This window comes from Microcaecilia unicolor, chromosome 3 (assembly GCF_901765095.1).
Source record: "Microcaecilia unicolor chromosome 3, aMicUni1.1, whole genome shotgun sequence".
Lineage (NCBI taxonomy): Eukaryota > Metazoa > Chordata > Amphibia > Gymnophiona > Siphonopidae > Microcaecilia > Microcaecilia unicolor.
The window spans coordinates 162,325,994-162,340,448 of record NC_044033.1 but is presented as its reverse complement, the minus strand read 5'-3'; the positions used below and the strand labels follow the sequence as shown (position 1 = coordinate 162,340,448).

Genomic DNA, 14,455 nt, shown 5'->3' with positions numbered 1-14,455 from the left:
TGGGAGCAGTTCAATCCCCTATCATTTTGGTCACTGATCTTTGAACCTTTTATTTTTAAGATATGGCGACCAGAATTGAATGCAAAACTCAAGGTTTGTTTAGTATAAATAACTCACAACAATGTATTTTCTCATGTATTGGCAGTTTTTATAGCCCCTGACATAGCCCTTGGAAAGTTAGAAACATGGCCATGTCGGGCTTTTAATTAATTGTTTTTACGTGGTGAATAAACGTAGATTCTTCTTTGTACTATTCATCTTGCTATTTTCAGGGCACAGACTGTAGAAGTCTGCCTGGCACTGGCACTGGCCTTGTTCTCCAACTGCTGAAGCTATCGAAGCCCCTCTCCAGCTTATCCAGATCTGTCCAGCAATGATTAGGCTTTCCCGTCTCTGGAAGGTTTTATATATTAATACCTTTCAGATATTTGAATATCTGTATTATATCACCCTTGTCTCTTCTTTCTTTACTTATTTGTGACATTTATATCCCACATTATCCCAAACAAGTTTGAGTTCAGTGTGGCTTACAATAAACAGTATAGGATACATAACAAAGAATAATGCATAAGAAAGTAATTTGTTGTAAGAATCCAATATTACAGTACAGTATCATGAACATACTGGGATAGCTATGGATGTTTAACATTTAGAAAATCTATTATGAATGAGAAATTGTATGTGAAGCAAAGAGAAAGTTAATGGTAAATAGAGTAATCAATTCAGGTAATAATTGAGATATGGTTGTAATTTATGAGGGTTTTTTGAATAGGAATGATTTGAGGATTTTGCCTAATCTAGTATATTCTTATTCCTGTATATTTTTTATTTTGGGTGGTAAGGAGTTCCACCCTTTGGTTCCTTGGTAAGTGAAGCTTGTGGAGTGGACAGTTTTGTAGATCACATTTTTGCAATTTGGGAGGTGTAGTCTGAGATACTTTCTTACCTCATATTTTTACTCATATCTTTTTGCTTTTGTCTGTGTGTCTGCCTGTTCCCAGTATTTCCTGTCCATTACCAGTTCTTTTTTCTCCTCGTCTACAGTTCCTCCCTATATCCATCTCTGACATTGATCTTTCACTTTCAGCTTTCTTCTGTTTATTTTTCACTTCTATATCCACTCAGATTTCACCCCTTTTTCTCACCATTCAGTCCTCAATCTCCCTCTTTTTAAATTGCATTTATCAATAGCTTTTCTCATTCCAGCCCTCCCATTCCCCATCACTCTTTTCCTAGCCTTAAATACCCCCCTTCTCTCTCCTTCTCTTCCTTTCCTTCTTGCAGCATGTCCAGTATTTCCCCTTTCTTTCTCCTGTTTCCACACAGTCCAGCATTTTCTCTTTTCTTTCTCTGCAACTGTGTAGCTTCTTCCCTACTGTCACCCAGGTGTCTAACATCTCCCCAACCCTTCTCTACCCTCCCTCCCCAGCCATCTACCATTGCCCTAACCTTCCTTATTTTCCAAGTTTCCAGCATATTCCCTTCCCTACCTCCTTCAGGTCCAGTATCTCCCTCCTGTTTGCTTCACTTTCTCGCAGGGTATACATCTTCAGGTCATCAAGTCTCTCCTCATACATCTTGTGGCTTAAACCCCATTTTTGTTGCTTTTCTCTGAACAGTATAAAAAATCTGATAAGCACTTCTCGGAAAGCCTAGTCAGCCTCCCACAGGAATTATCTTGTTTCTGTTTCCAGCCACCTGTTTTCCCCTCTGTCACTAAATCATATTGTCCTGTTTCTGCACCCTTGTCCTTCTCCTTTTGTCTGCACACAAGGGTGTCTGCACATATCATGAGTTCTTGAGTTGCACAGAAGTCACTGAGGCCTGGGCCTATTGATAACTCAGGCCTGAACCAAAGTTCATGGTTATGCCAATATTGTATAATTCTAGATCTCCCCCCTTGAAGGCCTTTGAGAGTAAGGGCTTCACATAGTATGGGTGTAAAGCCACCATAAGACCTGATGTTTAGTGCCCCGGCTGCAGGCTGGCTTAGGTTTCAGACTCCGAGAGATGCCTCTGGAACCAAAGGGTCTGTCTTACCCATCATGGCCATACAGCCTCATGTATGAGCACAGGGAGATTGTAGATACCAATCATTTACAATATCTATGCAGGTAATTGTAGGAAACAGGCTATACATAACAGGACAAAATGATTATAATGAATCCTAACTACCCTGTTTGCTAATCAATCCTTGGCGGTTATTAGTATTACATTCCACCCATCAACACAAGCAAATAATTTCTGAGAGGGATAACTTCTAATATAACAGCTATATAAAAAAAGAATAAAATGGTATAACTTGCAGTTTGTATATTTAAATAGCAGTTTATCAGTCTTCTACATGCGAGGTTGGTTGCATCTGTACGTACACAGTATTATCACTTTCAGCAGTATCAGGATTAATTATTAATGCATAAGCATGTTCTGTAGCCTCTTGCTTGCTTTAAACAGTTTCAATTAACTATTGCACCAAGCTCCTAATGCAGGGTATTACACAACAGCCAAGAAGTACAAATACAGCAATAATGATTATCTATTTCCCAAAAATATTGTCCACCTACCCTGTCCAGGTGGTGTCTACACCAGAATTGTTAGCAAGCTCATCAGCTAAGGTAGTGTAGTAAGTCCTTGCAAGGCTTTGGTTATAATAAATGTAATTAATTGTCAACATTCTTAATAGACCACCAAAACAGTGAGGATTCAAAACCTGCAGCAATCTGATTACGGGCCTTGAATTCATCTGGCACCCCCCTTGGTATACCTATAGAATCTATATAAATTCTATCATCAAATGAACCGGGGACTTCCTGTTTTCTTCTAGAGGGAACGGGTTTATTATTGTGTTGAGATGCTATGGTGATTGGAACTACTAACTAAACCAAAGCACATTGTCCCTGCAAGTTAGAGGGTAAGGTCGGGTATAGAGTTCTAGTCCCACAGTACCACCATACATCTGCTCGCAGACGAGAGAAGTCTGAAAAGTCAAGGTGGTCACTGGAGGAGAGACTAGAATTACATTGGGACAAGTTTACTACAGAATAGGGATTTTTAACTTTTTCTCTTAACAAACATGTCCCAAATACCGTTCCTTGAGTAGGTGTCCTAAATACTGGAGGTACCTTTGCACCTTTAGGTAAATCGGGAAATAGTAAGCTAAGGGATTGGCAAATTTTATCCTTGTCCTTGTTAACTGGAAGCAATTTTAGCAAACACATAATTCCATTGTAATCATTTACAAAGTTCAAAGGAAAGGGAACAACTTGGGGTTCTGGAAAGGAGGAGGAACAAACATAACAATCAGATACATTCAAACTTTGAGCAGTAAACTGTATCCAGTTCATCCACAGGTTTGTATCACCTTAAAAAAAGAATCGTTCTTTGTAACATAAATGTCCGGTGCAGTAGTTTGTCACGGATAGCGAAAATAGAACAATACTTTTCCAGTATAAACAGGATTAATGCCAAAAATGAAAATAAAGCGGAAGTCCAAAAACTGTAAATTTCAAATTGTTCGTTTCCTTGCACTGTTGTGTCAGAGACGGCTCCTGATTCTGAGGCATGTACTTTACTGAAGAGTCTAATGTCTTTTAAGTGAACCCAGGAAGTGTGATCTTGTAGCTTGAGTGCAGTGGCGGCTGCAGCTTTGAATGGGCCAATGTAAATTGGATCCTTCCAGGTCTTATGTGTGCAGTATTTTCTATGGACTAGATCACCTATTTTCAATGCCTTGGGGTTTTCTGAACTATCCCCCCTTCTGTCTGGCAATTCCTGGGAAAGGCAAGACAGAGATGTTATAACAGATTGTACAAGTAATAATCTCTTCCCTTTAGCAGGTATAGCCATCCGTAGTATGGCGAACATTGTATAAGCAATTTACATCAATGATACATAAAACAGCTTGTAATGTAAGGAGACAATTCAATAGGAAAAAATAAAATCTTTGGAAAAGTCCATAATGTGTGGTCCCAAAATGTGAGCAGCTAGAAATCAGGTGATTCAAGGTCACTTAAAATTTCGCTGATCTGATAAGTAGACAATCCCGGCATCAGACAAATTTATAGGTTAGTGTAGGTTCTGGTATTATGAAGCAGCAGTCTGTATACTGTTGCAAGGGTCACATAGGCAGGCATCATATTGCATGCAGAAGACTTCCACTTAGAGTGTCTCATACTGGTCTGATCAAAAAAGGATGTCAGAAGTCATATACATGTCCCTGTACAAACATTCTTACATAGATTTAGTTTACACATGCATATTTTCAGCTCTCATTACAAATAGACTTTCTCATTTGTAACTTTGTATATAAAATTTCCAAAATTGAATGGGGGAATGCTTATAAGTTCTGCACAATTGTAGTATTCCATAAAGTTCAAGACATAATATTTAAATCTTTATCATTTGGGCTATTACAAACGAGCTTATTAAAACCATTAGGTAGACACATTTAATTTATGGAAAAACAAATTAGGAAAAAATAAAAATTGCATCAGCATCCAATTGTCAACAGTGGAAATTAGGGAAAATAAAGTTCTGTATTTGTAGTTTACATAACAAAGAAGATTCAAGTTGTTAGGAGTATAGTTTCTCCATTTATACCAAACAAAGGTCATAAAGAATACAGAAAATAAAATAAGAGTTTTACATTCCAGATGTTTACAAAGAGTATTATGTATTATCGTGAAACATCCCTCTTGTTGCTCAAACAATATGGTGAAAGAAAAGGCAATTTAAGCAAATTGGGGCAGCATTTTCATTCAATATCTTGACTTTTTAATCTAAACATTCATCTAGATTCACTTCTCCTGTGGGGCAGTTTCTCTAGAATCTCAGTTGTTTGAGGTTGAGTAACAAAGATATTAATGAACTAAACACATTATGTAAAAGACGATATAAATGTTACGGATATAAATGTTACCGTACGTTATTAGTAAAACAAAGGTTTCAGCAGGACTGTTGTAAATCCTATGTTAATGAATCTCACTTGCAAAGTGTGTGTGTGTGTGTGGGGGGGGGGGGGGGGGTAAAATGTAAATATATGGGAACAATAAAATTGCATCACAAAGTTTAAAGTGTTAAAGTATGTAGCCTGTAGACATAACAGAAAAATATAGGCAGGAGCCTTACAGTAAATCTCACAGGTAACCTAAATTTGATCCTTATATGAAAATATACTAATCAGAATCTAAAATGTGGATATTAATTTTTGAATGCAATGCAACAAAAATCAGATTTAAAAAAGAAAAATCCTATTAAGGCAGACAAGCTGCATCTTTGACTGACCTGGAAAAGACAAAAAATTAAGAGGTTGTAAATTAGATCGTTATTGAAATTCAGCACTGGGCATAACCTTTAAATTAAACATGGTGTTATTCACATTTATGCATGATAAATTACCAAAACAGTGTGTTAGAGCTAGAAGTACGTCATATGTAATATGGCATAGCTATTCCATAAGTGGGAAAAATATACAATAGTACTGTTTAAATGCTCCATTGAGATTCTGTATCTCTGCAGCTGAAATAATTAAAATAATTAAAAAAGAGAAAATATTTCTTTATATTCCACTGGTCTAGCTATGTCATTTTTCTTCAATAAATTTTCATACTGGAATGTTGAACAAGTATTCCTAATATTTTAAATATAAAAACCTGTTTATCATTTAACTGAAGACAAAGCTATTTACAAAGAAATGTTGCTAAGTAAACATGACAAACAGAGACACCTATAATATATTTAGACCAAGCCTTTCTGTGGTTCACCATGCATAATGCAGAAGCAAAAACTGTTAATAACTTGTAGATTAGGTCAATTAATTTGTCCCTCATTCCAACCTTCCATCTATTGGGACACTTCCAATTATTTACCATGTCAGAACATATTCATACTTATGCAAGAAGTTCTATACTTCATCAGTGCACATAAAGTAGAATAAAAATCGCAATATAACCTAAAATATTTTATGCTTTCCTCATTACATCCGTTTCTCATCAGTAAAGAAACAGGATGTGAGCACTAAACTACACATAAAGAAGCAGACGTAATTTACGGTATCCTTTCATTTCAGCAATACTGAAGAAACTTCACCTATTATCAAAAGTAAGTTAAGATTGACATTCAAGCAAAAGACATTAACCCTATAACTTCAGATTATAGTGACAATTTACTGGAACTCAAAGGTTTGTATTTATTTCATGCTGCGACACAGATCAAAGTACTTCCTCAAATCTAATCCAAGTAGGATAACAATGCAAAACTCCATTCGAACATAAATGATATTGTTATTGAAACATATTTATTCCGTTCTTCATTTTTACTTAAATAACTTCCCCGTAATGTAGTTTCAATAACAAATGCATAAACAACTACATTCCCCAGAAACTTCTGAAATTAGCAAGAAAAAGGAAGAAGAAAAAACTCACTTAAACAGGGTTAGACAAGAGCCTGTTAACACAGGACCCAGTCAGCCTACAATTCCTTAATCTGGTCACACAATACTTAACAGCTAACAGAAGACATATATATAAACAGGACACTGTCTGCAGACATAAACGTTAGAGCAGACTTAAATTTAATTGGGCTGAGTACTCAAGTTCTGCTTCCTCTGCATAAACATATTCATTATTTCCTTTAAAGAACACAATTTAGAACAAATGCTTAGATAGTTACTTTGCCATAGAGCCATTAAAATTAAATATGTAAGAAAAAAGGATGTAAAGAAACTTCTTGTGGCCACGAAGAACTTCCTCTAACAATCCTGTGCCCCCTTTTGTTCTTTTTTTATAAAGCACTGTAGCTTTAGTAATCCAGGAAGTCAGAGCAGAAAAAGGAAGCAGGGTTAGGAACAACGAAGATTCAAAGAATGAGATTTGAACAGAATTCAAGTTATATAAAAATATATTTTCCTAATAGAATAGCAATTATTAAATTACAAATTTATTGATGGCTTGCAGATGTTTCATACGAGATTTACCCTTTTTATAGGTCTCGTATGTAATTAATTTCTATAAAATGTTTTGTGTTAAAGGAACCCTTTTGGGGCAAGCACAAATCTGCCTGGTTTTTATTCCATTTGTGCCATTTATCACATAATTTAGTAAGTTCCTTCTTTTGTACATGGAAATATTTACCAACTATATCAAGTGGTGTAGCCATAACTTTGTATTATGTACTTGCAAATATAGTATATAAAAATTTATCAATTTACCACTCTTGGTGCAAACCTGCACTCCAGCGGCGTAGATCCTCTAGGCGTTGTCCCGATTTGGACTGTCCAGGATAGCTTGTAGACATGGTCCCAATTAGACGTGTCTAGGATTTACTCACGGACTCGGCTCCAGCATCCCAGAGCCAGAATTCCCTTCAAGTATAACAACTTGGATTCAATTATCTTCAAGTATAAAGACTTGGATTCACTCTGTTAATTGTACTTCTGCATGTCTAAACCCAATACTAGATCATGGAGGTTACCCTAATATCAATATTAGATTTTACCTTTCTCGATTAGTGGAGTTGATCAATCCCCCCTATCAGCGGCGGATGGTCACCAATGTTTTCCTGGTCTTTGTTCCCCCACCCCAAATCACTAAATATCCACTATCCAATAAATGAAATGAGGGAAGACCAAGGCTGCGTTTGAGAGAGGTTAAATATTTTATTTGCCAAGTACAAACTACAAGCTATAGTTTCTCATGGGAGAACAGGCAGTACTGTTACACAAAAGTGTTAGCTGCTTCTGCCCTTCTCCAAAGTAAAGCTTGGACACTGTCACTTATATACATTCATCTTTAGCAAATGCAGTTTATAGTATAAAAAAACTGATTAGCACTTCTTGGAAAGCCTAGTCAGCCTCCCACAGGAATTATCTTGTTCCTTTTTCTAGCCACCTGTTTCCCCTATGTCACTAAATCATATTGTCCTGTTTCTGCACCCTTGTCCTTCTCCTTTTATCTGCACGCAAGGGTGTCTGTCTGCACATATCATGAGTTCTTGAGTCACACAGAAGTCATTGAGGCCTGGGCCTATTGATAACTCAGGCCTGAACCAAGGTTCATGGTTATGCCAATATTGTATATTTCTACGGGGGGGGGGGGGGGGGGGGCATATACCTGCCTCCCTTGCCCAGCCTACTATAACCCTCTTAACCAGAACCCTTTGGTGGGATCTGCATAGTATAAAAGGAAAAGGAATATAAGATGGAAAAATCTAGATGCAATGCTTAGAGAATAAAGTAACCTCCCCCCAAAAAAAAAATCAGAGGAGAGGAAACATTGGAAAACAAAAAATGAATAGGGCAAGACTAGAATAATGAAAATCCTAAATAAAAGAAGCATAACTGAAATTAATAACAATAGATTAAGAAAACAGAAGTTTGAAAATATTTTGTCACCCTGCTGCAGCTACAGCTGAATAGATGGGAAGGTTGAGGTATTGGTGGCAGGCCTGAAAAGAGTGGATGGGGGTGGGAGTGATAATGTGTGTTAGTGTATATGCGAGGAAGAGTGTTGGGGGGGGACCTAATAGATGCCAATTTAAGAGAGGGTAGAATTCATCCTACCCCCACCAATCTGAGCTTCCTGCACTTTGCTGTCTCCTACCCCTCAAAAAAAAGCAGGTAATCTGTGCTTATAGATTTACCTTGCCAGTGACCAAACTGTGTAGTTTGCTACTAGTTGCTATGAAAACTGCCAATGAATGGTGGTGAAGCATGGCAGTAGCTGTTTCTGTGGAACATTAGTATCCTGTTAAGCTAAAATTCATCCTTTGAAAAAATTGATTGTGCTATCGCATTCCTTGGGCTATACTCTGCATGCCTTCTCCACTTGGCTCCTATCCCAGTCTTTTCTACTTATCAGGTATGCAAAGAAATGTTTAAGCTCTTGATGTTGCTTCTCCACTGTATATTTGATGTTGGTTCAGTGTGCTGCTTATGTTAGGCACGTATCTTCTGAGCTTGCTTTCTGTCCATTTTATGTGCAAGCTTTTTGGGAGAGCTTACCCTACAGCTTTCTTAATTTGTGGTTATACTGTAGGACAGATTGTAATGCTGTTCTATGCTGGCTGTGTTTCACTTTATGAATTGAAAAATTAAAGATGAAATGATTTTCATTTCTGGAATAGGTAAAATCCAGATCCATTATTTATTTATTTTAGATTTTGCTCACACCTTTTTCAGTAGTAGCTTAAGGTGAGTTACATTCAGGTACACTGAATATTTCTCTGTCCCAGGAGGGCTCACAATCTAAGTTTGTATGTGAGGCATTGGAGGTTTAAGTGACTTGCCCAAGATCACAAGGCGCAGCAGCCTTTGTGTATTAGTAACATAGATGTGAGGTGGTAGGTAGTCCTCTTTTAAAGGTAATCATTTGAAATAAGCCGCATTGAGCCTGCCATGAGTGGGGAAAGCGTGGGGTACAGATGTAACAAAAATAAAAGTAAATAAAAAAAGTATCAGGTTAGTCCAGTAAACTATTTTATTTCTAACTAGTAAAAAAAGGCCTGTTTCTGAAAGAAATGAAACATAAGTACATAAGTAATGCCATACTGGGAAAAGACCAAGGGTCCATCGAGCCCAGCATCTTGTCCACGACAGCGGCCAATCCAGGCCAAGGGCACCTGGCAAGCTTCCCAAATGTACAAACATTCTATACATGTTATTCCTGGGATTTTGGATTTTTCCAAGTCCGTTTAGTGCGCTAGGAAAATGATGATCTAATTGCAATTATGTTGTTAAGGGAACCATTACCAAAAATCAGGGTATATAATGAGTAATATTGTGTTTTTTTTAGAAATTTGTATGTATAGTATTTTAAAAAATAGAGATTACACAGAATGTAAATAACTTTAATTGCAAACATAATGCTGGTTTAGATTTTTAAAATTTCTTTATAAACAATATTTTTTGTGTAAACTTTGTCACAATGAGGGAAAAGCTTTCCTTGTTCAGGACCATCTATAACTTTAACAATTCCATCAGGAGGCTTACGAACTCGTGAAAATGCAACATACAGTTAGTTGTCCATGTGTAAACACTGGTTCTGGTAGGAAAATGCCAACTTTTTCAAATGTTTGTCCTTGTGACTTATTAATTGTCATTGCAAAAACCAATTTCACTGGAAATTGTTTTCTCCATCCACCCATGTCCAGCAACCCTCCTCTACCCTGCCCTCCCCTCCATCCACCCATACCCAGCGATTTTCTTCTCTCCCCTGCCCCCCCTCCAGCCACCGAGCAATTCTCCTCTCTCCCCTGATTACCTCCGTCGAAGCGGCCGCGTCATTGAAAACCCTGCCCGTCTCTAGCCTTCCCTTCAAGTTTGTTCCCTCAGAGTCCCGCCTTCTGACGTCATTTCCTCTTTCCGGGGAGAGAGGAGAATAGCTGGATGGCTGGAGGGGGGGGGGGCAGGGGAGAGAGGAGAATCGCTGGGTGGCTGGAGGAGGGGCAGGGGGAGAGGAGAATCACTGGGTGGCTGGAGGGGGGCAGGGGAGAGAGGAGAATTGCTGGGCGGCGCAGGCAAACGAAGGCAGTAGTGGGAGGTAGACGTCAGGCAAGCAGGCTTCTACTGCGGGAGAGTGACGTCCGGAGATGGTTACGAACGCAGTGAGAGACATTGGAACGTTGCAGGAGCAAATTATTATATTAGATGAGTTCGTTTTGATAATTCAAAGGGCATGAGTCTTTCCTTCAGTTGCTTGTTGGCAATGTGCTCTGCCTGGTCTTCCTCTTTTGCTTAGTTTTCTCTTGTACCTAGGTGAGAAGATATGTTCACTTGAACAAATTCAAGCTGGAAGTGGAACATTGTGCTCCTGTAGACTGTTTTCCTAAAACCTGCAGGATTGGTTTTCCCCCTGCTGCCAAGCTTTACTAGATAAGCTGGCTGAAAAAGAAAGTTAATGACTTGACAGGCTGTGTTTACCAACTGCTCTTTTACTTTGTTTAGTAACATATTACTAAGGACATGGTTTCCAAAAAAGGTGAGTGAGGGGAAGATCTTTGCTTTCAGATCTTGGATTGGTTTTTGGGTTTTCTTTTTTGTCTTCAAAGGAAGAAAATCCATTGACTGTACAATTTTTTTTTTTTTTTTTTTTGTACGAAGGTGTGTAAAAACACTGAGCCAGAGCAAAAAAGGACAATTGCCTTTGAGACCTTCTGCTAGGCAGTTTAGAAGCAACAGCACTCTTTGCCAATATGAAAATAAACATTGTGTTCTCAAAATCATACCGACCAGAAGTGGATGATTCCTCTACAATTTCTCAGAGTTGAAAAACAGATAAAAGGCAATAAATCCCATGAAAGCAGGAAATGTGTTTGGGAGCCATGAGGACAGAGTTGTCTGGAATCCAGCATAGCAGTAGTCTGTGCATAACTTTTAATCGATTGCAAACAATAATTGTTGGAGGGTTGCAGTATTAAAAGGATCTAAATATTCTCATGCTGTTTTCTTGTTGTGTTTGGATAAATGAATAGTGGCAGAAATACAAGTGGCAATTTGCCATTGGGTTCTTGCCAAGTTGTTTGATTACAATGATCCTGGGTAGTTATTCAAGTGGAAGTCATGCACATAAGTTGTCGTAGCTTTTATACACAGCTTTCTTAAGATGGCTTTATTGTTAGAGCAATACAGAGATAATTGTATGGCACAAGGTGGCTTACTGTCCTATATTTAGTTGAGAGAGGTTTTTATCAGTATTCCATACATAATATTGAGATGTAGCACAGCAAATCCACAGAAGTAAAACATAATAAAGCTGCTTCTGTGAGTTTAGAGTGCTTTCTTGTGGAAGCAGTGTGTTCAAGTGTTCTCCAACAAAGTAACATGGACTGTGACTGCAGGCACCTACCACAGAGCTATTTATTTATTTGCATTTTGCTCACGCCTTTTTCATTAGTAGCTCAAGGTGAGTTATATTCAGGTACACTGGGTATTTCTCTGTCCCTGCAGGGCTAACAATCTAATTTTGTACTTGAGACAATGGAGGGTTACGTGACTTGCTCAAGGTCACAAGGAGCAGCAGTGGGATTTGAACCAGCCACCTCTGGATTTCAAGACCGGTACTCTAACCACTAGGCCTATTAGGAATATTTGCAAGCGAATGAGCTTCATTAGGAACTGGTTGACGGACAGGCGCCAGAGGGTGGTGGTGAATGGAGTTCGCTCGGAGGAGGGAAAGGTGAGTAGTGGAGTGCCTCAGGGATCGGTGCTGGGGCCGATTCTGTTCAATATATTTGTGAGTGACATTGCCGAAGGGTTAGAAGGTAAAGTTTGCCTATTTGTGGATGATACTAAGATTTGTAACACAGTGGACACCCCGGAGGGAGTGGAAAACATGAAAAAGGATCTGAAAAAGCTAGAAGAATGGTCTAAGGTTTGGCAATTAAAATTCAATGCGAAGAAATGCAAAGTGATGCACTTAGGAAGTAGAAATCCAAGAGAGGCGTATGTGTTAGGCGGTGAGAGTCTGCTAGGTACGGATGGGGAGAGGGATCTTGGGGTGATAGTATCTGAGGATCTGAAGGCGATGAAACAGTGTGACAAGGCGGTGGCCGTAGCTAGAAGGTTACTAGGCTGTATAGAGAGAGGTGTGACCAGCAGAAGAAAAGAGGTGTTGATGCCCCTGTACAAGTCGTTGGTGAGGCCCCACCTGGAGTATTGTGTTCAGTTTTGGAGGCCGTATCTTGCTAAGGAAGCGGTGCAAAGAAAAGCTACGAGGATGGTATGGGATTTGCGTTACAAGACGTACGAGGAGAGACTTGCTGACCTGAACATGTATACCCTGGAGGAAAGGAGGAACAGGGGTGATATGATACAGACGTTCAAATATTTGAAAGGTATTAATCCGCAAACGAACCTTTTCCGGAGATGGGAAGGCGGTAGAACGAGAGGGCATGAAATGAGATTGAAGGGGGGCAGACTCAAGAAGAATGTCAGGAAGTATTTTTTCACGGAGAGGGTGGTGGATGCTTGGAATGCCCTCCCGCGGGAGGTGGTGGAGATGAAAACGGTAACGGAATTCAAACATGCGTGGGATAAACATAAAGGAATCCTGTGCAGAAGAAAGGGATCCTCAGGAGCTTAGCCTAGAATGGGTGGCAGAGCTGGTGGTTGGGCGGCGGGGATAGTGCTGGGCAGACTTATACGGTCTGTGCCGGGGCTGGTGGTTGGGCGGCGGGGATAGTGCTGGGCAGACTTATACGGTCTGTGCCAGAGCCGGTGGTGGGTGGCAGGGATAGGGCTGGCCAGACTTATACGGTCTGTGCACTGAAGAGGAGAGTACAAATAAAAAAAGTAGCACATATGAATTTATCTTCTTGGGCAGACTGGATGGACCGTGCAGGTCTTTTTCTGCCGTCATCTACTATGTATATGTTACTATTATGTTTCGTTTTCCGGAATTTTTTCCCATTTTTTTGAGTGTGCTTTGGTTATTTTCACATACTTAAAAAAAGTACATGTTAAAATTAAAATATGTTAATTGACTAAACATGTTAATTTGTAATCTGGAGCATACTAATTGAAAATGTTCTTGTCCTCTCTCCTCTAGATCCACAGGGCATTTACATGGAATAGGAGATAGTGTTCTATTGTGGTTTAAACAGCTGTTAAAAGATAGAAAACAGAAGAGTAATGTTAAATGGTCAGTATTCTGAATGGAGAACAGTAGATAGTGTGGTTTCCCAGGGGTCTGTGCTGGGACTGCTGCTTTTTAACATTATATATATATATATATATATTTAATTTATTACATTTTCAAATACATATCTCAACAATATCAGAGATAATCAGAAAAGCACAAAAAATAAAATAGGAAATTAAACATTATTTAGGATAATATATATATCAATCTTTCACCCACCAATCAGGAAAACAGAAACCCAAGATTCAAGATATACTTGTTACAAGGAAAAAGAAACAGGCAATTGCTTCTTCCAAATTCTGTCTCTAGCCTGCCTTACACATTCAGGATTTAGTTATGACATTCACTTCCTCTTTAGCTTCTAAAAAGTCAATTAGCTGTTTTGAGTCAAAAAATTGAAATTGTTTACCTTCATGTAATACATAACACAAGCAAGGAAAACGTAATACAAAGTTTGCACCTAAGGCTCTAGACTGCAAGGCTAAAAAAGCCTTGCGCCTTGCGCCTCATCTGTGTTACCTTAGAAAGGTCAGGAAATATATGCACTTTTGAACCCAAAAATAGCGTCTCCAAATGTCTGAGGGAAAGTCTCAAGATTGCATTTCGATTAGGTTCCAAGGCAAAAATGAACCTACATAGTAGTTCTTTGAGTAATCACTTCTAGGGAGGTTTCTAAAAAGGAGGTAAGATTCATAGTGTCCACTGCTCGCTTATGGGGGGAATCTCCAATTGATTTTCCTGTGCTTCAGATATATTGAGCTCGTATAATAGTTGGTAATGAATCTCCAGCCATCCCCAGGACCTCAATTAAGTATTTTTTT

At 38.7% G+C, this 14,455-nt stretch overlaps 1 protein-coding gene across 1 annotated transcript in view; it reads left to right on the top strand.

Moving 5' to 3' along the window:
* PTPRK (protein tyrosine phosphatase receptor type K) overlaps nt 1–14,455 on the top strand; it is a 919,308-nt gene that overhangs the window by 212,021 nt on the left and 692,832 nt on the right.